The sequence below is a fragment of the Carassius carassius genome, chromosome 34, assembly GCF_963082965.1.
Source record: "Carassius carassius chromosome 34, fCarCar2.1, whole genome shotgun sequence".
Classification (NCBI taxonomy): Eukaryota; Metazoa; Chordata; class Actinopteri; order Cypriniformes; family Cyprinidae; genus Carassius; species Carassius carassius.
The window spans coordinates 11853020-11878209 of record NC_081788.1 but is presented as its reverse complement, the minus strand read 5'-3'; the positions used below and the strand labels follow the sequence as shown (position 1 = coordinate 11878209).

At 37.9% G+C, this 25190-nt stretch overlaps 1 protein-coding gene across 1 annotated transcript in view; it reads left to right on the top strand.

The window, feature by feature from the left end:
• LOC132115507 (GDNF family receptor alpha-2-like) overlaps window positions 1-25190 on the top strand; it is a 92176-nt gene that overhangs the window by 51128 nt on the left and 15858 nt on the right. The gene's annotated exons all lie outside the window — the stretch shown is intronic.

Here is a 25190-nt window from a genome sequence, read left to right as displayed (position 1 = left end):
CAAAACAAGTGATTCCCTAAGAAGACTGTAACATAATAAGGTACAGTTTCCATAAAACTTTTGGATCTTTATTTATAACTATGGCTTTCCCACAATGTCTCCATGGAACAGCAACCACAAACGTAATACAGTGAAAATTCCCTTGGATCTGGGATTATAAGGGTAGTTCATCCAAAAATGAATTTTCTGTCATCATTTCCTTTTCTTAATGTCATTCTAAATCTTAATGACTTTTGTTCTTCTGTAGAACACAAAAACAGAAATTTTAATAATGCGCTTGTCGCTTTTTTACATGCAATTATAATGAATGGGGACAGATGCTTTTAAGCTTAAAAAAAAGACAACATTAAGAGAAACATCATGCAAGTTTACATTAAAATTTTTATGTATTATAAAAGTACACTACAAATGATCAATTTTCTTTTAGTAATCTCTCAGTAAATTTTGAAATTTTGAATGAGAATTTTTTTTCTTGTAAAATATAATCAAATAATCTTTGTTTTATTTATGCCGAAAAATAATTTTACAGTGTAGTACATTCAACTTATGTGCCATATTTGATATTATTCATTATAAGTCTTATATATTATAAGTATATTTTATAAGTGCTACCATGAAGTCATTATTCACTGAAAATCTTATTAAATGATTTCATTGTATGACTTTATAAGAAGGCTTATACAGTTTGTACTCTTTTTTTAATACTTGGTGCTTTTGTTTTCTTTTTGAAGCTTGAAAGCTCCAGTTCACATTCTTTCAAGCTTCAAATGGACTCAAAAGAAGTATTATAAAATATCAACCCCTGTTTTTCACATAAAACAGCTGTATTGACTTTAGAAGATTTGGAGTAAATATACTTCAGAGACATTCACTTTTAATGCTATTAAAAAAGATTGTCCAATATATAAAAAAACTGCACTCTTAGGTTTTACGGAAGAAAGAAAGCCATATGGGTTTGGAAGGTCTTGTTGGATGAACTGTTTCTTTAAGTGCTTTGCTCAGGGGCTTTAGTAGTAACGTGCATTGTTCTCATGGGTTCAGTGGTCTTGGCTCATGGCTCACTCTTTGCTGAACCAGCAACCTTCCAATTAACTGCTCTGGACCTTAACCACTACAACACTCCAGAAAACACACACTACATTTGAAGCACTTGTTAAATTGAATGTAGAGTTTATATTTGATGTTTGCTAAAGCATACCTTGCACTCATTTTCCATTTAATTTTAAGGTCATACACAATGTATTTAATGTTGCTTTGAAATTAAAGCCTGCTCTTTCTATCCACCATATTCTATTACTGCCCTGAGCCTTTGCCAGGAAAGTAATTGCAGACATTTTAAAAACCTTCTATTAGAAACAGAAGAGACTTTCTGCTAATTGACAAGACAGTGCTCAGTTAGGCTGAAATGAACATTAGTACATCACTTTTACTGTTTCCCAGTGATTTAACAGCCAACCGATTTATGCACACAAGCTTATCCACGACCACTTACCAGTGGACCATTGCTGGATTACTCTGTCAATGCCTGTCAAGAAATCATTCCACTGTAGAATGAGAAGGTTTGGATTAAACACAGATTACTATAGTTTTGTAGTTTTTGTTATAAACGATATATATATATATATATATATATATACATATATATATATATATATATATATATATATATATATATATATATACATATATACGCGCTAAAGGCTCGTTGCAAAATGGCTAAAGCGTTTAACAGACCAGAAATAGAAGATCCTCCAATAACCAACAGGTCTGGTGTTTGGGTGCACTTTGGATTCCCTGTAAGCTATAATGGTGATGATAGAATGAATGGTAAATAGTAAGGTCTCATATCCGCGGCTATAACGTAAATGTAGCCTACCAATCGCCGTGGTGATGTCTTTTGCCCTGTTTGAATCCGTTGGAAATGTCTGTCTAAATCCTGCGGGGATAGTTTGTTGCGTGTATGTTTCTCCTTTTTTTCGTCTTTTCCCAGATACTGACACACTAAGGTGATGTCGGCGTAAATGAGTTGACATGTTTCAAGTATTCCCGCTGGTGTTTTTTTTTTTTTTTGTACCCTAGATGCGACATATCGTTGTTGTTTTTTTATCCACCACTCTCTTGCCATCACCATTATAGCTTACAGGGAATCCAACGTGCACCCAAACACCAGACCTATTGGTTATTGGAGGATCTTCTATTTCTGGTCTGTTAAATGCATTGGCCATTTTGCAACGAGCCTTCAGCGCGTATTACTGAGTGAGCGAGCGCCTGACTGAGTAGCCTAACATAAACATATAAGTTGGTGTTTTTTTTCTTCTTCGGGGGTGTCAGGGGCGTTGCCTGTTACGCCGTTTGGGTTATTGGGCTACCTTGTTGAACGCATATCATTATATTTCAAAAATTGTTTTATTTTCCAAATATAATTAATTAGTCCAACGAACCGTTCGGTCCATAATGCGTACCGCATACCGAACCGAAAGCCTCGTACCGAACGGTTCAATACAAATACGCGTATCGTTACACCCCTAATATATATATATATATATATATATATATATATATATACAGTACAGACCAAAAGTTTGGACACACCTTCTCATTCAAAGAGTTTTCTTTATTTTCATGACTATGAAAATTGTAGAGTCAAACTGAAGGCATCAAGGGCTATTTGACCAAGAAGGAGAGTGATGGGGTGCTGCGCCAGATGACCTGGCCTCCACAGTCACCGGAGCTGAACCCAATCGAGATTTAGGGGTGAGCTGGACCGCAGACAGAAGGCAAAAGGGCCAACAAGTGCTAAGCATCTCTCGGGGAACTCCTTCAAGACTGTTGGAAGACCATTTCAGGTGACTAACTCTTGAAGCTCATCAAGAGAATGCCAAGAGTGTGCAAAGCAGTAATTAAAGCAAAAGGTGGCTACTTTGAAGAACCTAGAATATGACATATTTTCAGTTGTTTCACACTTTTTTGTTATGTATATAATTCCATATATAATTCCACATGTGTTAATTCATAGTTTTGATGCCTTCAGTGTGAAATCTACAATTTTCATAGTCATTAAAATAAAGAAAACTCTTTGAATGAGAAGGTGTGTCCAAACTTTTGGTCTGTACTATATATATATATATATATATATATATATATATATATATATATATATATATATATATAAACTGTGTGTGTGTGTGTGTGTGTGTGTGTGTGTGTGTGTGTGTGTGTGTGACCCGCAGAGGTGTAAAGTATTTGAGTAAATGTAAATAATTACTGTGCTTGACTATATTTTTGGATAATCTGTAGTTTTACTGAGTATCGAAGCTATTAGCAACTTTTACTCTCTACTTCACTATGTTTTCTACAAAGTATCTGTACTCTTTACTCCACAACATTTGTAATTGTAGTGTTGCAGTTACACATTACATTATGCATGACACCTATCTTTTCTGCAGCAGTTTTCTGATACAAAAGAATTGATATCACCAACTACAGGGCATCAAAGGAACTATATCTTATGTGTTTTGCCCTTACCCTTGCCCGAACATGTCAACAAGGCTACTTTACGTGAATGTGAGTTTGTTAGCAAGTAGTTCAAGTGAATCGCAGGTGCTTTATATATGAGATGAGGACATGACTGCGAGGCCTAAACCAACACGTCTAGGGCAAGAAGGCTTTGACTTTTTAATTTTGCTTAACATTATTTTATTTATCCGCAAATTTATCCTTTTTGAAGGGTATATATATATTTTTTTTTTTTTTTTTTTTTGAGGTGTTCAGTTTTATTTTGGTTTTAGTCAAAATGTACATGATTTCTCTCCTCATATATCAACCTTTTCTTGTTTTTCACCTGCATGTCTCTTTGACTAGTGCATTTTTTGAGCCTATATTTAGTATAAATAACATACGTAAGAACTGTTAAAATCAGATACTTTATTTTACAAATAAGACTTTTACTCAAGTTGTTTCGGAACTGGTGACTAGCAACGTGTAATGGAGTAATTTTCACTGTAAGGTTTAGGTACTTTTACTCAAGTATGGTATCAGGTACTTCTTACACCTTGTGCTGGCAAAATGAGTGAAAAATGTCAATTTTGTTCTCACAAAAATGTGTTAATTAAGCCCTTGTCTAGCAATCCCAGTGCTCCACAAAGTAATTTAACATTTAAAATTATCTTTATTTGAACATTTTTGCAGAAATCTACCTTCTTTGTTTTAAAAAGTTGCGTTTTTTTTTTCCATTGGAAGCAAAGCACTTCTGTCTGACGTTTCAGTTTTGAAAGGAATGTGGAAGATAGATAAAATGTGTGGGACTAGATTGATGTTAAGAGTTAAGTCACAAAACGTATCTTACTCATGTGATCCCCCATATACACATACAGTACAGACAGAATTACAGTATTTTAAAATATCTTTCTATGGTAGGAGAAACTATTAAACCTTTGTAAAAATAATTTTAACAGTGGCTGGCAATAAAAAATAAAAAAAAAACTGGTGGCAAAAAAGTTGAAAGCTCGCTGTACTATGTGGAGGTGAGTATCATGAGAGAGATGGACTGAGCGAGTGTGATTACCTGCATCTGATACAGCATTCATTCTTCAGCTCAATCTCATCTTCACAATGAACTTAGTTTGAATGCGATATCGATGTCATACTTACCTTTTGTCTGTTAATTTCAGATGATAGCGCTAGTTGTTAACTGCATTTTGTAAGCTGTTATTAAAAGTAATAAATACAGAAAGCGGAGTGATACAAATGGTGAAATGGTTACAGGAGTTCCGTTATCACTCTAAGATTGTACTCTTATCAGCCAGTCAGATTTGAGGACCAGAAATAACTTTTGTATAAGTAAAGAATAATTGACAATGTGCCATTGAATTGTTGGAAAATAATGCACACCCAAGATGGTGATGCGGCCATTATTTTCATTTTAATTAAACAGCATCTCTACAAATAGTGAAACTTGAAGTTAATTTTCTATAAGAACAGCTCTGCTGTTACCTAACTTGTGATAAATGTCATGTAGCTTTTAAGTTGCTAAACTATTTTACTGATAAAATCATCAGAGTAGCGCTAACTATGTTCTTCATACTCGAAGCCGGAGGGCGCTCTCTCACAGAAAGTCATACCAGGAAACTCCTAATATGGACAACAGTGTCCAGCTTTCGCTGTATGAAACAGTTATTTACGGTTTTGTTTTTTTCAAGTCCAAAAAAATCTCCAGCAGCTGATAAATAAAGTATATGAGCAATGCAGTGCTAATTGACATAGCATTTATTACAGTATATAAACTATTCTGCCTTATTACGTGATAAAAAATGTCTGTAATATATAAACAAATCATTATTATTTGTTATTGTCCAGCAGTTATAGATTTCTAAACCAATTAAAAGCTAGAAATTAGAGAAAAATTAAATTTGCCTATAGTATCCGCTACCAGTCAGATGTTTTTGAACAGTAAGATTGTTAATGTGTTTTAAAGAAGTCTCTTCTGTTCACCAAGCCTGCATTTATTTGATCCAAGTACTGCAAATCAGTGAAATTTTGAAATATATTTACTAGCCTATTTAAAATAGCTGTTTTCTATTTGAATATATTTCAAAATGTAATTTATTGAGATTTCAAAGCTAATTTTTTTTTGCGTCATTAATCCAGTCACACTATCCTTCAGAAATAATTCTGATATACTGATTTGCTGCCAAAAAAAAAAAAAACTCTTGTTATGATCATGTTGAAAACAGCAGGTTTTTCAGGTTTCTTTGATGAATAGAAAGTTCAGAAGAGCAGCATTTATCTGAAATAGAAATCTCTTGTAACATGATTTCTTTATCATCACTTTTGATCAATTTGATGAATCCTTGCTAAATAAAAGTATTAATTTCTATAATTTATTTAACAAATATATATACTGACTAAGCTTTAGTGTATAATGTGTTACAAAAGCTTACAAAGGCTTTGTATTTCACATAAATGCTGATCTGTGGATCCTTTATTCATCAAAGAATGCTGAAAAAATTACTCATCTGTTTTAAATATTGATAATCAGCAAATCAGCATATTAAGAATGATTATTATTAGGAATGATGCTGAAAATTCACCTTTGATCACAGGAATACATTTAAATTATTTAAATACAGTTATTTTAAATAGTAAAAATATTTCACAATATTACTGCTTTTGCTGTATTAAATCAAATAAAGGCAGGCTTGGTGAGTAGAAGAGACTTCTTTAAAAACATAAAAATCTTACTGTTAAAAAACTGTTGACTGGTAGGCAGAGGTGGGTAGAGTACCCAAAAACTGTACTCAAGTAAAAGTAAAAGTACTTCTAGAAATATTTACTCAAGTAAAAGTAAACGTACTAGTCTTGAATAGTTACTTGAGTAAGAGTAAAAGAGTATCGGATAAAAAATCTACTCAAGTAGTTAGTTACTAGTTACTTTGGGTCATATATACTGAGCCTATTTTTATTTAGATATATAGATAAAATGTACGTAATGTATGTGTGCGTGTATAAATGTATATATTTCATCAGCCTTTACTCCAATTTATGTAATTTATTATAAAAGCTTGTCTGTTTACTTAAGTAACAGATATAGGTGTCATGCCATAACATATTTTTAATACGACTGACTTTATATTAAATGTGAATTTAACATTGAAAGTTAATGTGATATAAATATTGCTACTAATCTTTCATTGTTCAGAAAGAGAGCAAATAACATTTACATTATTAAAGATCATTTTCACTGACAGTCTAGATCTCAAACACTCTCAGAAACTCCCATTAAAATCACTGAAACTGTTAACACTGTGAAATCAATATCTTAATTAAAGATTCGTACACACATCTGCACTTTGTTGTTTCTGATGAGAGAATTCGCCAGAAAGAGGTATTCAGTCAGCGAGCGAGTGAAGGAAGCACCGGCATTTTAGCAATGACTCATCTGAACACCTCTGATTGGCCAATGCTTTAATCAGCTCAAAAGAATCATGTGTGATTTGTTATAATGCGCAGTGCTGTAAAAACGCGTCTGTCTCTGGCTCAGCGCCAGCAAACAATCACAGATCTGAATTTAGCAGCTGGACTTGCTGAACGTATTCGCACCGGTGTGATTGTATTAAAATTAATAAAATCTTAATCGGCTATTTTTTGTCTTTTGGAAGCTGCATTCAACTTGACTCCCCTCTGTTAAAAGCCACACACGTACAACAAAGTAATGTCACAGTGGTATCGTGTACTGTAATCGAATGTAGCCCAAGTTATTACCTGTTGAACAGTAGACACGCGGTGTTCATCTAATAAGGATCTCCATCGCTAGCAAATAATAGCCTTTGCAGATTTGCTTTCAATTCAATGCAGTTCTATGAAGGTAAATCAGTAGCAAAACTCGAGAGGTTGAAGATCTGATTGTGAGAACTTGTCATATTAATATTTGTATTTGTAAGTTAAAATTTACACTCACAGCTCTGATGTGAAAAGCTGAATCTTTCAATTTGCACACACAGACAATGATCAAAACACCCGTGTTTTGAATTGGAAGTTGTAGATTAATAGTTACAAATGTGTAGAATGACATTCACACAAAGAAAATGACATACACACATGTTTACGACATATTTACTTTTGCACTTTTTACTTCAGTTTCGCTGCACAACGTCAAGTCGGCACTTACAACCTCTCAGATCTGGAAGTACAAGTTCAAATCCTAGCGCTCTGACTTTTGCTACTCTTTTTGCGGTATTCTGTTGCAAAACTCACTTGTGCACTTGTATATGCAGATGTGAGAGAGCAGAGCTGGGGGCGGGGCTTTGGTGCGAATGAAGACATTTTATTGGTCGATGCCCGACCAATGAACAACGCCAACTGTTTTCACTGAATATCCTTAGCTTTGACAGGATTTTAAGACACTGCATTCATTTTGCCATTCAGGTATTATCTGGTAGACAAATAATGCAACATATTTTATATGTATATCCCACTGCATATCACTCTACCAGAGTTGCAATATAATGCTGTTTTTATTATTTTTATGTTTTGTAAAAATAATTTTAACTTCTTCATTGGGTTAAATTCCTAATTTGCTTGTCAGTAATGAACCTTTTTAAATGCAACATTATTATTATTTTTTTTTATAAAAATCGAGTGTTTAATAATGTCTAAATGTACATTAAACAGCAAAACCTAAAAATAAGCACTTATGACCAGAAATACTGTTTTGAGCAACTAGTAGAGCTAAATACATGTATTTATTAAACATCAACAAGGCCATCTAGTGTTTAAGCAATGGAATTGCATATGAATATTATCTTTCTGGCCACCAAATGCCTCTAATTTAAAGCGTGCCTCTTTGCACTGGAATTTAAACCTAAATACTACAGTTATTGTAGTATAAATAATAACCATATTAGAAAATGTTATATTTCAAATGGTCATTCATGGACCATAATTATTGCGCATATTATTTAGTACCATGATCTCTTCAAATTAACTAAACAGGACTGAGTTAACATGTAGTACACTTATTTTATTGGTTAAAAGTTACACTTACTTGTTTACTCACATTTTAACTGCCAAGGAGGAGTATGAGAACATAATGCTGTTCCATTTTCCAGTATAAAATGCTATTGTAACGCAAGTCATTAGTCAACGTAGTTATCCATGCATAATCAATGCACTTTAAGTGTTACAAATGACTAGAAATCGCTGCAAATATAATGAAACTGCTGTCTGTCCCAATTAATACATTTCAAGCATATTGACAAAATGTTTAGTTTAGTACTATTGATAGCTCCATGAACCACGTGACCGCGTGGCGGTGAGATCAAAGCATGTTCTGGTACAGCGAGTTTACTCTGTAATATGCAGTGGGATATACATATAAAATATGTTGCATTATTTGTCTACTACATAATACCTGAATGGCAAAATGAATGCAGTGTCTTAAAATCCTGTCAAAGCTAAGGATATTCAGTGAAAACAGTTGGCGTTGTTCATTGGTCGGACATCGACCAATAAAATGTCTTCATTCGCACCAAAGCCCCGCCCCCAGCTCTGCTCTCTCACATCTGCATATACAAGTGCACAAGTGAGTTTTGCAACAGAATACCGCAAAAAGAGTAGCAAAAGTCAGAGTGCTAGGATTTGAACTTGTACTTCCAGATCTGAGAGGTTGTAAGTGCCGACTTGACGTTGTGCAGCGAAACTGAAGTAAAGTGCAAAAGTAAATATGTCGTAAACATGTGTGTATGTCATTTTCTTTGTGTGAATGTCATTCTACACATTTGTATCTATTAATCTACAACTTCCAATTCAAAACACGTGTGTTTTGATCATTGTCTGTGTGTGCAAATTGAAAGATTCAGCTTTTCACATCAGAGCTGTGAGTGTAAATTTTAACTTACAAATACAAATATTAATATGACAAGTTCTCACAATCAGATCTTCAACCTCTCGAGTTTTGCTACTGATTTACCTTCATACAGTTCCAGCCACGTTTTCAACGCTGCTTATGTTAAACGTTACAACTCTGAGTGAACCACTTCAGACGCTCAGCGCGCGCGGCAGCAAACTGAACGACTCATTCAAACTGATTCATGAACCAATTCACTCGTTTGCCAATTGGTTTGATCGAGCCTTTGAACAGAATTGACTCAAAAGAATGAATCATTCGCGAATGGGCATCGCTCATTGCCCAGAGAAAAGTAGACGGCGCGTTTGGAATAAACTGAAGCATTTATAACATTTATTGCATTAAGATTAAAGTAACGAGAGGAGCGTCGCCCACAGTAACGAAGTAAAAGTACAGATTTTTAGCCAAAAATTTACTCAAGTAAGAGTATAAAGTACCCATCTTTAAATATACTCCGAAAAGTATTAGTTACCCCAAAAAATTACTCAAGTAAGTGTAACGAAGTAAATGTAACTCGTTACTACCCACCACAGCTGGTAGGCTATATAGATTGCAGAAATGTTATATCGTAATGTTATAAATATGTCTGTGTGTGTGTAATTTCTGTCCCCCTCACTTCTGAAAAGATGGCTACGCCCCGGTAGGCTGTAAGGACCTTTGAAATAACTAATGAAATAATAATTTGGCATAATAAAGTGATATGGACATTTATTGCAGACGAGACCTGCCTGGAACTATGTTCGCCGTGCATTTCCCTGAAAATAATTGCACACCTTAGAACGTTTGTCAATCAGATTCAGGCATTCAATGGCCCCATAGTAAAAATTGTTCAGAATTTTCCCATTAGGGCTGCCAGTGTTTCAAAATCATTACATTGATTGTAAAGCTTTCACAATTCTGTTTTTTTTTTTTTTTTTTTTTTTTTTTTTTTTTTTTTTACTTTTTTCATGTTATTCTGATTTTAGGATTCCAGTGTTACACGTCGCTATTCAGAGTATATGTTTCCCAGTTCTGACTTTTAACAAAAAGTTTATATCTCACAGTATTGACTTTTTTTTTCTTCTAAATATTGAGAGTTTAAATCTCATAATTGCAAGAAAATTCTAATATATAAACAAAAATTGCAAGAAAAAAAGTTCAAATTGTGATACTCTTTTATCCTTTGTCAGAAACAGGCTTCTGCAGGTTTCTAATATACCAAGTATATATATATATATATATATATATATATATATACACACACACACATAAGAATTTGTCATTTTTAATGACCATTTTAATTAATTGTATTTAGTTTTAGAGTCGTAAAAATTTATTTTTATATTAAATGCATTTAGTGCTGATACACCAAAGGAACGGAAGCCTGATCATTCACAAACCTGAAAGAGTCATGCATATTATATGCAAATTATAGAAGTGGCATCGAATATGGATTTTCTTTTAGTCTTCAGATACCGTGAATCATCCCAACGCTTAATCCATGGCTGTGCTGGAAGATGTGGGTAGATGAGCAGTTATCTGCAATTCTCAGTGATGTAGCAGAAATAGCCACACAGTGTGAGCAGTTGATATGTTAGAATAGTGCATTTCAAAGAAAAGTATTAATTTGATTTGATACACATTAATGTCTTTCAAATTCTAAGACAGTTTGGTCTTGTTAACATGGCCTTTGGTAGTAATGTGCATTTAGCAATGACTGATAGGTTCATTGAACACATGTGCATAACCAAATAATCACTGGAGCATTAATGGAAGCCAATTATATGAATACTCCCATGAACGATTGAAAATAAATAATAATACAAGGACACACATGCACAAATTACTTATAGGAAAGAATACACTGTTCCTGTGGTTTCTTTAAATAAGTGGATGTGTTGTTCAAGTACTCAATCTGGGAATCATCTATACTGCATGTTTCCCTGCTCATTTTTGACTTTGAAGTGGTATGAAAGCACTTTGAAGGAGAGATCAGAGATATAAGTTAACTGGAGATTTGAAGCAGAATTAATTAGTTATTTTAAGAGGACAGATTTGTTCTTGTGTGGCATAAATGTGCTATATTTAGCATTAGGTTCTTTGGTAATAAAGCACTGCTGCATCCAATATATGCAAGCAGTCATACAATCACTGTTTGTGTGATTGCAAAGGATCGACATAAATCTATTCTTTGCTCTGCGTGGAGGCAAGTCTGTGGAGGTGTTTACGTGGGTGTGTGTTTATGTGAAATAGAAAGAAAGATAATGTAGGTTAAAAGGCTCTTCCTTTTGATGACTGCTTCGTGTTTAGGGTCAGTGATTTGGAGGATTTACTGTTTCACACTGTGACACAAACCAATAGTGCTGCCAACTATATGTATAAATCGTCGCCTTGGAATTATAAGGTCCTGTCTGACATTTCTGTCAAAATTTAGTTATTCGCATATCCTTATTCTGTGACAACGTATTTACATTGTGAATATTTGTTTTGTTTTTTTGTACATTTTAGGAGTTTTCATTTAGAAAACAAAAAGGTTCTATCTAAAAAGTCGGGCACTAACTTTGTTCTATAAGGTTCTATCTGTGAACCAATCAGCACATTGGTTGAATGGCTTTACTGCAGAGCAATTACTGTATGTAATGAAATATCAGTGTCACTGTTATTAGACAGTGGATGTGGTGAAAAGATAGTTTTGAGAATATGGTTGAGATCGCAAATATGAGCTAGATGCTGAATGTAGGCTACTAGGGAAGTGCGATCTTAAGAGAAGATAGTGACGGTAAAATCATCTGTTTCAATCTAACCCCTTTCAAGTCTAAAAAGGTAATGGTATAGGTTATGCTTCATTTTATTCTTTTGTAATTAAACTATCAGGAGAGTTTTACACTATTGCAGCAGTTACGGATCCATCTGTGTTAGATATAGCCTAATATAATAGTCTAGGTCACTAAATACCCGGATATGTAATGTTTGGTGAAACACTGATGCAATTAAATGTTTAAAAATGTCTTAAATTTTACAAAATTAAGCTTAAAAAATCAAATTGTCAATAATTTAACTGATGGGTTCTTAATTACAACAATAAACCTCAGCCTGTTATCTCGGCCATACTGATCTAAAGAGAAAGCCATTTTCCCTGTCCTGCTTTTTGTGGAACAAAGTCCTGGTCAGATGTATTACAGTAGCTGCCTTAACTGTTCCTGCAATAGTGTGCTTAACTACCCACTATAATCCTACCTAAAATTATCATCTGCACTGACGTTTTTAGAATTAGAAGGTGCTATCTGCATTTGACCTGTTCCCAAAATCCCCACTTAATATTGTATATTTGGAATATATTTAGGTTCTCTGTCATTTTTATATATGAAAGAGACTTGTTCCCCATATCAGTTTTGTTATATGGAAAGCAAAAGCTCAATATCTCAAAACCACTCAGACTGCAGATAGAACCTTTTAATTCCAAGGTGGTGAAATATTAATTATAGTGTAAAAAATGGTCAGGATTTTATATATCATAAATGACTGTAAAATGTTGTTGGAAAATGTTTTTGTTGTCACCATTGTGGTGATAAGTGTTCCCTTGCAAAAACAGCTTTCAACATAAATTTTTCTTAAGCAGCAAATCATGTGACACTGCAGACTGGAATAATTGCCCCTGAACATTTAGCTTTGCCATCACAGGAATACATTTTACATTTGAAATATGTTCAAATAGATAATATTTATTTTAAAAATAATAATATTCCATATTAATATGTCAATTATTGCATTCAAATAATATGCTTTATAAGTTCATGCATACCTTGGAAAGGTTACTGTTTTGGACAGAAACGCTCACTCATTTCCTGGTCTGTAAAAATATACTGTAAAAATACAGCAACTAGTAGCCAGGACTATTCTAGAAAACCACAATAATATTTTACAGTGTAGCTAAGTATGTGTGTTCATGTTCACAGTAAATGTAAAATTTTAAAATTTTTATCAATTTGCCCATCTTGAATGAAAGATTGCTATTTGGATTGGCATTATTAAACATGAATGTCACTGTCAGCTTAATCCAGTGCTTTAACTGTACTGGGTACCGTCTCCAGAATCCCCATTACATCCTCACCTCATGGCTTCAATACATTGCAGTGGAAATTGGCCTCACATCATCTCCCATTGGCCGCGGCTGCAGTCGGAGCTGTGAGGGATGGCATTGTCTGAGCAGAGGTATACACGATGAACTGGATAATGAATAACACTGTAGCCTCATATAGGGCATGAGTATTTAAAGCCACAGGAGGCCCCACAACCTCACTGATTCAACACTCTTTGAGTCAATCTCAATAGCCTCATTCACTGTCAGTATCTCATCCCATTCAAATGTCACTGCAGGTCAGTAGCTTTGGGCCTTGGCATGGAGCATCAGAAATGTATGTGCATTGTGTTAGGATGACATGAGTTAGAATCTGGTTTCTGGTTTCATTCTTCTTTCCTCTTCCCCTCATTTTGTCTTCTCTCAGGGCTTAATTTGTGTTGGAACAAGAAAGATCTAGATTTTAGTTTATTACCCTTGTCATATACCTCTGTAAAAAAAAAAACATAAATAAAATATGAAAACATATGTTTAATTAAAAATTATGTATCTATGATATCATTTTGTCAAGAACTTACAATATATACTCCCCCCAATTTTTTTTTTTTTTTACAGCAATGCCATAGAAGAACCATTTTTGGTTCCCCAAAAAACCTTTCAGTGATCAGATCTTAAATTTTTTTTTTATAATAATAATAATAATAATAAAACATGTATATATATATATATAATTAAAGAATCAGAATCAAACAAATCAGTTAAATGGCATTACATGTCTTCCCTCTCTTTTTGAGAGTCTATTCTCTTGCTTTCATAAGGCATATTGAGCTTGAGTGGACTGCCCCTAACCATGCCCTATTTATGTCAATGTGACACAACAAATTAATGTATTTGTTTTTTAGCCCAATTCCTAGTCTTGGTATTAACTACCTTATGTAATAGTCTCCTTTGGAGAATAACAGGTTTTTAGCAAATCTCGTTCTTTATCTGGAGTTTTATTCTGAGCAGTTCTTGGGCATATTTTATTTCCAGAGACTGAATAAGCAGCATGACTACATCATGTGATATGTTTACTAAGTTCTAACGTTCACAACAACTTTAGAATTTACACTAATATAGACATTGTTCTTGGTCTGAACAGGCCTTTAGATTTTATTATGAGGCCATATGGCCTCAATTATATTTGTGAAGGTACAAATGGAATTGCATATATTAGATTCACTGAGATCATATTTTTCTTATTGTTTATACTGTCATATTTGTGATTAATTTTACCGTTATTATCATTAGGTATAATTCAAAGATGATAGCTTTTTAATGGATTTTTAAGTAGCAAAATGGTTTTACATTTTAGACCAAATGATCTGTAAAGTGGTCATACAGTCCTGCTAAAGAGAGAGAACAAATACAGCTTTTACTGCTGGTCTTAACTGGTTTGAACTGCTCTATTATCCTCATAACTTTGGCTAATATTCTGGCAAGGTTTTGAACATTCCTTCCCCTAAACATGTTTTCCCCCTAAAAATTCCAGTTTTATGTACAACTAACATTTTTTAAATGCTACTACTTGTTTCAGAATGTCCAGAAAACATTGGCATTCAAATAACCAATAATTTTTATTTTATTTTACATTTAAAAGATGGTTTGAACATTCAGAGAACATTTGAAAATAATATTTTCATAATGTAATGGGAACTTTAACAAAATGTTCTGAGAACATATTTGGTCAAAGTCCCTTTAAGGCAAGTCATTTTACTTGGTGCCCATCTTTGATAGTGCATCTGCTATTTCTTTGAAGGGGGAAACATCAAATTGTCCAAAACTGTTTGCCTGTTCAAGCTTATGATTAAATTTCATATCTGTACCCACAAATGACATCAGACAACTTTCTCATTAATGTTGTTTCTTTTGCTCAAATTGCGTTAAAATAAAGCAATAAGCCCCAAGAAGCCGTGGGTTACAGTGAATTTATAACAATTAAGGGGCGTTGTTAGGCACGTGTAGTTCCTCAGAAACAGTTGTGTTTCGAACAAAGTGGTTGCCAAGCAACACACTGAAGTGTGTTGGGGAAGTCGTGGCCTAGTGGCCTAGTGCCAGTGCATATGCGCAGTCCTAAGTGTGCATCTCAGAACGCTGACTGATTCTATAGTAACCAAGACTTACATTTATATTTAATAATTTAGCAGATGCTTTAATCTAAAACGACTTACAAATAAGAAAAAAACGTACTCGGTTACTAAACGTAACCTCGGTTCTCTCTAGAAGAGCGAACGAGTACTGCGTCTTAGCTAAGACGCTACGGGAAAAGTCTCTTTTCACGAAATACTGAAGCAAAAAATTAACCTTAATTTTGTATTTTTGTAAAGCACATTTGCAGCAGTACACAGCCATAGGCGAGACGGCTCGTTCGCTCATTGGCTTGTTCTGCGGCAACTGTACAGCCTATTGAGCGCAGGCTGATGCAACATCAGACCAATAAGGGCGCTTTGTGCCCTTCTTGCCACTTCCCGCCGAAACGGGTGTGGCCCAACCTATAAAAGGAGCTCGAAAAGGCTGACTCACCTGATTTATTTCATCGCCGAAGCGAACCAGAGTGAATCGTACGCACGGCAGAGAACGCAGTACTCGTTCGCTCTTCTAGAGAGAACCGAGGTTACGTTTAGTAACCGAGTACGTTCTCTTACGAGAGCTCTCTCGTACTGCGTCTTAGCTAAAACGCTTCGGGAACCCAATGTAAAACGCCGTGTGCGCAGGGATCACACACCAATAAACCTGAAGCAACGCCCAGGATTTACAGTGCACAGTCACCTGAGGGACTCACAGAGAGTTCAGGACGGGAAGGGGGGAAGCTCTCCGTCCCATATCTAGCAACATCCGTAGATGCGGCAATATGACATCACACAGCCGAGGCAAGGCCTGACCAATGTGGCAATGCGGGTCTTACGCAATACTGCCCATATAACAGTCAGCAGCGCATAACGCTCACGAACTCAGAGTTCCCCTCAGGGCCCTGATTCGACTATACCGACAGCAGCCTTGCTTGCAAGGCGGGAACCTCCAGGTTATAGAACCTGATAAATGTAGAAGGCGAGGCCCAACCTGCCGCCATACATATATCCTGCAAGGAGATCCCAGTAGACCACGCCCATGACGAGGCGACGCCCCTTGTGGAGTGTGCTCTGATGCCCAGCGGGCACTGAAGGCCCCTGGAAGCGTAAGCTAATGCTATGGCGTCAACTATCCATCTGGATAGAGTCTGTCTCGAAACAGCCATTCCCTTGGAACGTCCACCGAACGAGACAAACAGCTGCTCCGTCTGGCAGCAGAGCGAGACACATAAGCTCTTAAAACCCTGACAGGGCAAAGAAGACTCGAGTCTCTATCCTCTCCTGACACCGGCAGGGCAGACAGGGCAATAACCTGAGCCCGAAACGGCGTGTTGAGGGATTTTGGCACATAACCGTGCCTAGGTTTGAGTATGACCTTTGAGTCATTAGGCCCAAACTCCAAGCACGACTGGCTCACCGAGAGCGCGTGCAGATCACCCACACGCTTCACTGAAGCGAGAGCCAACAAGAATACTGTCTTGGACGACAGATGCTGAAGGCTAACTGATTGGATAGGCTCACAAGGGGGACCCTTCATGGCCTCCAAAACCGCCGCGAGGTCCCACATAGGGACTGACGGAGGTCTGGTAGGATTCAGCCTCCTAGCTCCTCTAAGGAAGCGGATGACCAAATCATTCCTTCCTATTGACTTACTGAGCGCCGCCACATAAACTTTGAGCGTGGATGGGGCTCTGCCCTTATCCAACAGCTCCTGTAGGAAGGAGAGAACCTCCGTCACCTCACAACTAAGGGGTGAACATCCTCGAGCTGTGCACCAGCTGGAGAACACCGACCACTTCTAAGCATACAGACGTCGTGTTGACTGAGCTCTAGCCTGAGTGATGGTATTTAGCACTCCCACTGCGAGATCAGCGGATAACCGTTGAGCGCCCACACATGGAGGGACCACAACTCCGGTTGAGGGTGCCAAAACAAACCCCTGGCCTGCGAGAGGAGGTCCCTCCTCAACGGTACTGGCCACGGGGCGACATCTGCTAACTGCATCAAATCTGGGAACCATGGTTGGTTCTTCCAAAGAGGTGCTACAAGCAGTATTGAACATCTCGTTTCTCTCACCCATTCTATCACCTGCGGAAGGAGGGAGACGGGAGGGAAAGGATAAAGCGGGCAGCATGGCCATTTCCGTGACAGCGCGCTTTTGTTCTTGGAAAAGAACGCGGGGCAGTGAGCCCTGGCACCCTGGACAGCAAACGGCTGGTACCGATCAGGTGTAAGCCTGGGGACGTCCCCGAATATGAAGATGGTGTCGACGGACGCCTCCACTTCGGGATGGGGAGCGCTGCTCGAGGGCAGACCGTCCTTTGGCCTGTGGTCAGAATGGGAAAAGCTCCATCATATCAACTGTCTGGAAATGCTGGCAGTGGAGAACGCGCTGATGCGCTTTTGTCCCCAAATCAAGGACCACCTAGTCTTAGTCCGTTCGGACAACATGTCTGTGGTGTCCTACATAAATCGCCAGGGCGGTCTCGGGTCCCGAAACGCGCCGTCATGGAACACGAGTTCATAACTATACCCAAAAACAGAATCGTCTGACTGGGGTTCAGCGAACTCTTCGCCCAATTGACACTAAGACCGAGCTTCTCGAGGTGATCGAGTAAAACGGCCCTGTGCTCCACGAGCTCCGCTCGTGATCGAGCCGCAACCAGCCAGTCGTCCAAATAATTCAGATCTCGCATGCCTCTGAGTCTGAGAGGAGTGAGCCCTGGCCTCTGAGCAGAGGGCGCGAGATCCACGGAGCTCGCCCAACCCTCACTGCCCGAAGCAAGCAGAGAGCACGTGTCCTCTTCCTCCGACGCGGCCCTGAGATCCACTTCCTCAGATGACGTGGCGGCAGACAGCGGACGCTGACCATCGGGAAGCGATGCAGGGGAGGCCGGTGAAGCGGAGGGAACCGGCGAGCTCGGCAGAGCTGGAGGCGGTTCCGGTAGACGCTGCGAGTGGCGCTTCTTACGGCGCAGCGGATGATGCAGGCTTCGAGAAGAACGCCCGGCGAGTCCTCAGAGTCACCATAGGCATTAGCTCGCAATGAGGGCAGCCGTCGTCAGCGAGCGCTCAATGGTCCTCACCCAGGCAGGAGACGCAGATGACGTGACGATTTCCTTCGCTGAGCGGGGCTCAGCACGAGCCGCACGAGGGCATCTTTAAAAAGACGCAGCTCTTTTTGTGAGTGTGCGTCGCAGGGCGAACACACACAGGATATAATGATATAAGGATACAAAGGATATAGGCGCCGGACAGCGCAGCAGGAACGGCAGTGGAAGGCGGCGAGGCCAGCAGCTTCAGAATGGCTCGTCCCGCTGATATGCTTCTCAGACGGCGCTTGCTTCCTCCGTGATCCAGCGATGCGTGAGCTTCGCTGAAGAGATGAAAAATCAGGTGAGTCAGCCTTTTCGAGCACCTTTTATAGGTTGGGCCACACCCGTTTCGGCGGGAAGTGGCAAGAAGGGCGCAAAGCGCCCTTATTGGTCTGATGTTGCATCAGCCTGCGCTCGATAGGCTGTGCAGTTGCCGCAGAACAAGCCAATGAGCGAACGAGCCGTCTCGCCTATGGCTGTGTACTGCTGCAAATGCGCTTTACTTATGCGCTACTTTAATTAAGGATAATTTTTTGCTTCAGTATTTCGTGAAAAGAGACTTTTCCCGTAGCGTCTTAGCTAAGACGCAGTACGAGAGAGCTCTCGTAAGAGAACTGAATAGAATAGAATAGAATAGAATAGAATAGGTAAGTGCTAATATTAATTGGTCAGTTGCTGACGAAAATGACTAAAATCTCAGCTGCTCAAATTGAGATAGACAAGTCATTCCACCAGCTTGGAACAGTCCAGAAAAATGTCAGTGAGAATGACTTTGTGCCTCTTTGGGATAGCACCACAAAGCTTCGTTCACTTGCAGAATGCAAGCTTCTGGAGGGCACAAAAGTCTGAACTAGTGAGTTTAGGTGTGTTGGTAAAGATCCAATGGTTGTCTTGTAGGCAAACATCAGTACCTTGAATTTGATGCAAGTGGTATTGGCAGCCAGTGCAAACTGATAAAGAGAGGTGTGATGTGGACTTTCTTTTGCTTACTGAACAGCACTCTAGCTGCTGCATTCTGAATCAGTTGCAGAGGCTTAAGTGCATGCTGGAAGAGAGCATGACAATAGTCCAGTCTGAAAAGAACAACAGCTTGGACAAGGAGAACAAAGTGGATGTTGAAGTCACCAAGTAGTACCAGAGGAGTCCCGTCCTCAGGGATGTTTGAGAGTAACATATCCAACTCATCCAAGAAGCTATCCAGTTGACCTGCGGAAATAGTAATTGCATATGATTCAAATGAACTGTTGCCAGGCAGAAAGAGATGGTAAAGGATCAAAGTTCCATTCATTTGAGAAGTAGACCAGTACCTCCATCGCCCCCAATTGGGCGAGGGGTGTGGGAAAAGTAAAATTAGTGAAGAGGGCTGCAGGAGTGGCAGTGACCTCAGGTTTGATCCAAGTCTTAGTTAGGGCTCATGAGGTTGAGACTTGAATGAGTAGCAATAGATGAAATAAAGTCTGCTTTGTTTACAGCAGACTGGCAGTTTCAGATACTATTTGGAATAGAGCGTAAAGTAATAGTGGACATAGGGACAGAATTCATATAGTTAGGATTGTGCTGCCTCTAACGTACAGAGTGAGATAGATGTTAGTAGTGATAGTAGAGATTTAAAGGAACATAGTGAGTAAAATTGACTAAAACAAGTAGATGAGAACAAGCTGTAAAAAAAGTAAAGAAAGGGTAGAAAAGCAATACTCAAGAGCCTTGTCAGTGTCCTTACTCGGTGGAGTCGTGCAGGTAGAGTCACTGGTCTTTACAATCGTTGGTCTTCAAATAAGGGCCGCCGCAGCTGCTGCGGTGTATTAAGCAATGATATACTTGCCTTATACCTCATTATTCAATTCAGCAGGCCATGCCTTACCTCTTAGCAAAACGAAACTGAAAAGTCACAGGATATGCATAAGAACAAACGTGACTTCAGCAAATGTTTAACACTGTAAACATAGTAAGAAAAACAATCTATCCTAGCAACAACAACCGCTAAAATTGAATGAGAAAAAAAAATAAACAAAACACTTACAAGCTCATGTTCTCTTCAGTTGCTTCACTGCTTCTTCTAATAAGCACTTGCAAAGACGGTAAATACGTACTTTACCTGGCTTTGGACATGCCTTACTACTTATCAAACAAAACCGAAAAGCCACAGGATACGCACAAAAAATTAAAAACTTACAAGCTGCTGTCCTCTTCAGTTGCTCGACTGCTTCTTCTGGGACTTTTAATGGCATCTGCAGTTACGCGATGACTTCACCGATTAGCGATTGGCTCTTTTATTCACAAGGCCAAGAGACCTTTGATAGAGTGACCATATTGAGCATCGCATTTTTCCCCATTCTAAATTATAACGACACGTCTTGGGTATTCTATAGTCTTTGATTTTTGTTACCTGGGTTAGCAGATCAGTCTGTACCCTAACACCCCTCTAAAACCTGCAAACCAGACCACTCTGACCAGCAAATCTTAAGTCCTTCTGACAGATCAGTTGTTTCAGTGTCTCCAGTTTTGATTATTCAGAGGTCTGTTTTCAGTATGATTGTTGTTGTAGCTTCTGTTCTTTGATTGGGAGCATTTCAAGCCGGCCAAATTCATTTAACATTTGAATCTCTGTCTATTGTGATGCTACAGTGATGACGGTCACGACAAGTCATATCAGTTTTTTTTTTCTCAGAATGAAGAATGTAGTTTAAGGATATCTGTCTAGCACCATTTGCACTGAAGTTCTTGCTTGAGCAAATACCCCCCCCCCCCCCCCCAATACATGCAAACAATTTTCGCTCTGATTAATAGTACAGAAATGTTGTTTATCTGTTTTGATGGGAACTGGTGGGAGGCCAAATATAATGTAGGAGCAGTCAAGACTTGTTTGGAGCATACAGGCAAATAAAGCACAGACTTATTGGGTTAGTTTCTGATGCCTCCACAACAGGAGCTGGGTCAGTGTTCTGCTGGATAAGTATATGGATCTGACAGACTTTTGTACAGCAGGATGTGGTGTGTTTTCCAAATACGGGTAACATGCCAAATGAGCAGTCTGTCCCACGGCTGAGTTTATTTATCTTTGCACAGCAATGCCAGATGTGCGAGAAAGGCTTAAATATGCATGTTGCAGCTAGAGGTAAGTGAATAACAGAAGTATCAACAAATATTCAAAGTCACTTTTTTGTGTTTGACACTCTGACTGAAGAAACTGCACAAATGAGCTGTGCTCCAAAACATAGAGAGGTAACATGTTGCCTTTTGTCTATGTAAGGTGCTGTTTACAGGAATCTTCACAGAGTTGACTTGGCCAAGTGAAATGGCTTTTATGTGGAGTGATAGGAAATCTAGATGATAAAATTGGATGTAGCCAGTCACATCCGTCTGAGTGCAGTTTACAGTTAAATAATGGATTACAGGTAGAAGGGCGCCAAGCCAGTGACTGCATTGGCTGAAAACGGTGTCTTGAATATGATACTGGCAGCAGCTGCCAGCGCAGAAACTTGAGTAAAGATGTAATGTGAAAAATAACTGGAGGTTATTAAGTCAAACAAAGTCAAGGGTTTAGGATGCACTTGATGAATCGTGTAGTAAATGTTGTTTTGATGGTGAGAAGTGAGTTCCATTAGACCACACACATATTAATAAAAGCCTGGACAAGGAGCTGAATTAAAATAGTGTAATGAAGGACCTGGTTGTACTTCTGTTGTGTAAGCAACATGATTCAGCTGTTTTCATAATGTGCTCCACAAAACCAGGTCACCTGTGATAATGCAGGGATTTTACACACCTGGAGGCTGCTACTGCATACCTTTAACTAAGATGGAGAGACATTTATTGTGTAGTTGTTGGTCTTATGGCTGAATACAGGCATGTAAACACAATGCATTCTTCTACAAAAGATGTTTGTGATGATTCCCTAAAATGCTAAATTCTAAAATTCCAAAACTAGGGATCTACCATAGGCTAGATGACTAGAACAGCCGTTGTGCTGGGAGCGTTCCAATAATGAAATGCCTCTTTAGGCAGCTCACTGGGTTTTGGAACAGAGCACATGTAATGACAGAAGCAAGTGATTTAGTGTAAACATTGAATAATGCAGTAAGAACAGACAAACCATGAAAAATGTCTTTGCCATCATAGAGATCAACAATGATTGACCAGAACAGACATTTAATAATCATTCTTCATTACTTAAGAGGGGAATACCTGATTTAACTAAAACCTCTGTCTGGGCATTACAGCTGTGTTAAAATATCACAACAGATGAGTAAGAAGACCCATAAAAGACACAAAAGATATAGGAGGCACATCATGAGGCATCAAATCATTTGACTTGTTCCGCTCAGAGCTCTGGATAGGCTCTCACAGGGAGAAAGCAAAGAACAGATAGATTTTAACACAGGTACTTTGACACACTTCTCTGCTCTATCACAACCCTAACTAGGATGAACAAGATATTTGTAAGCATCAGGACTTCATATGGAAAGAGAGGATTAATTGAAGCAATGTTTTAGTGGCAGGGGTATCTTTGGTAGAGCAAAAATCAGAATTTTAAAGGGTTTTTGAATATAATATATGATGTGATGTGATGTGATATAGCAAGATTCTGAAGTGCGCATCCGATGGAGAGGATTTGGAAATGTAAGTTATTTTTTTAACAGAAGCAAAGTAATCACCTATTCAAAAGAAGTACCTACTCAGAGAGTATGCTATTTTGGATGCAGCCATTTTATTAGTGAGCCACTGAATTATTCACTCAACTGATTCGTTTAGAAACTCTTGTGTTGCTCAGAGACGTGCAGTAGTTAATGTTGTTGTCGTGTTGAACTCTTTTCAAACTATTTCACTTGTAATCATGCTATGGACAGAAACAGTTGAAACATCCTTCAAAATAACTTCTTTGGTGAAGGAGAAACTAACAATGAACACTATTGTACTTCTATCCTCCATGGCCTTGTTTTAATTTGTGTTTAATTATGATCTACAGTTTCTTAAGCCCACAATCATCTAAAAAAGCAGCACTGTCTCCTTTTAAGTTAAACATTTCAAATTTACTATATACAATATGAGGAGAAATGATTCTCTCTGGGGTGAATCAATACATCTGAATGTGCCCCCCCGCTGTTGGAAGATGAATCTAACATAATAAGGACCAGTAATGGCCCTCAACATTGAATCTGAATCTGAAACATAAATCTGAAATTCAATAGAGATTGGACCATTTCAATTGCTTTCTTGACGTAAGGTGCAGGGCCCTTTTGTTTGTCTGTGTCAATCATTAGTCTCAAAGTGGCTGAGCTCTTTGTCCTTCAAGCCAGCATTAGAAGAGCTCTTTCATTCTCAAGTACAGGGTAACTCCGTCATTTGCCAATTGAGAGGCATAGCTTCAGGCGCTCTGTGTGCAATGAAAGCAGATTTGAATCTTTATTCACAAAACCTTAAAATGTAAAAAAAAAAAAAAAGAAACTGGCCTCTGTGCCATCAGTTTACGTAATTTCACGTAAACAAGTACCATTTGACCCTATAAGGGATAAACATGCAGTATGTACAGTATTTTCAATAGGCTGTACTGCTGCATACCTTAGTGTAGATTGTTTCTTTATTCATTAAAAAAAAATAAAAAAACAAGGAATATATTTTGAGGTATGTTTCAGCTGTTTTAGTGTATACAGTCAAAATCAATGGGATCCAACATGCTGGACATTGTGCACATTTCTGTCAAGCATCTGTCCTTCATTCACGTTAAATATCCAACTAATTTGGATGATTCAAAAATACTGGAAACTAGAAATGATTAATTACAAACTACCGCTCCATTTAATTCCTGTACACTTTGAATCCTAAGATAAATGTTAATGCTGCCTCTGTTTCAGTGCAGTCCATAGCAATGAGAAGCACTGTTTAAAGGATATTAATTACTCATTTGCCTGAAGAGCACTGAATCGAGATTCATCATAAAAAAATTATTATTATTAAAAAACTGTTTGTGGTGCTCATTTTTGGGTTTTCTCAGAGAATAGAGAATCTAAAAGGACTTTTCTAACCCTTCGAAGGCAGACAGGCTGTAATTTGAGCAGTGAGTGGTCCACTCACGTATAATAGAGGAGTCCTAGCGAGAACTGAAATGTGCTTTATCTTGATGCCAGAGCACTTTCTGCCCAAACAATCCTAGACAGCCTTTTCTAAACTTCAAAAGAACAGTAAATTATAGCAGTTATATTGTCCTCACCTAAAAGGCAAAACCTGCTGCTACAACTTTTCTATCTTGGTCTATCCTATCTGCTTTTGCCACGAAAAAGTAGGTTTGGTAGGTTCTTGCATCTTCTATGCTGATAAGATACTTTTCAGTTACCATAATAGCTTCCCTATGACATAAAACACACTCCTCTTGTGGCTTAAACACATAAGCAGGATGAGTACTTCATTTGACCAAGATAGAGAAAAGTCTGTCTAAAATGAAGGGGGAAAAAAACACAAAAAAAAACAAAACTCTCATTACACTGAAACAAAAAGAAAAAAAAGTGTAATGTCCTCTGAGATTACAACTA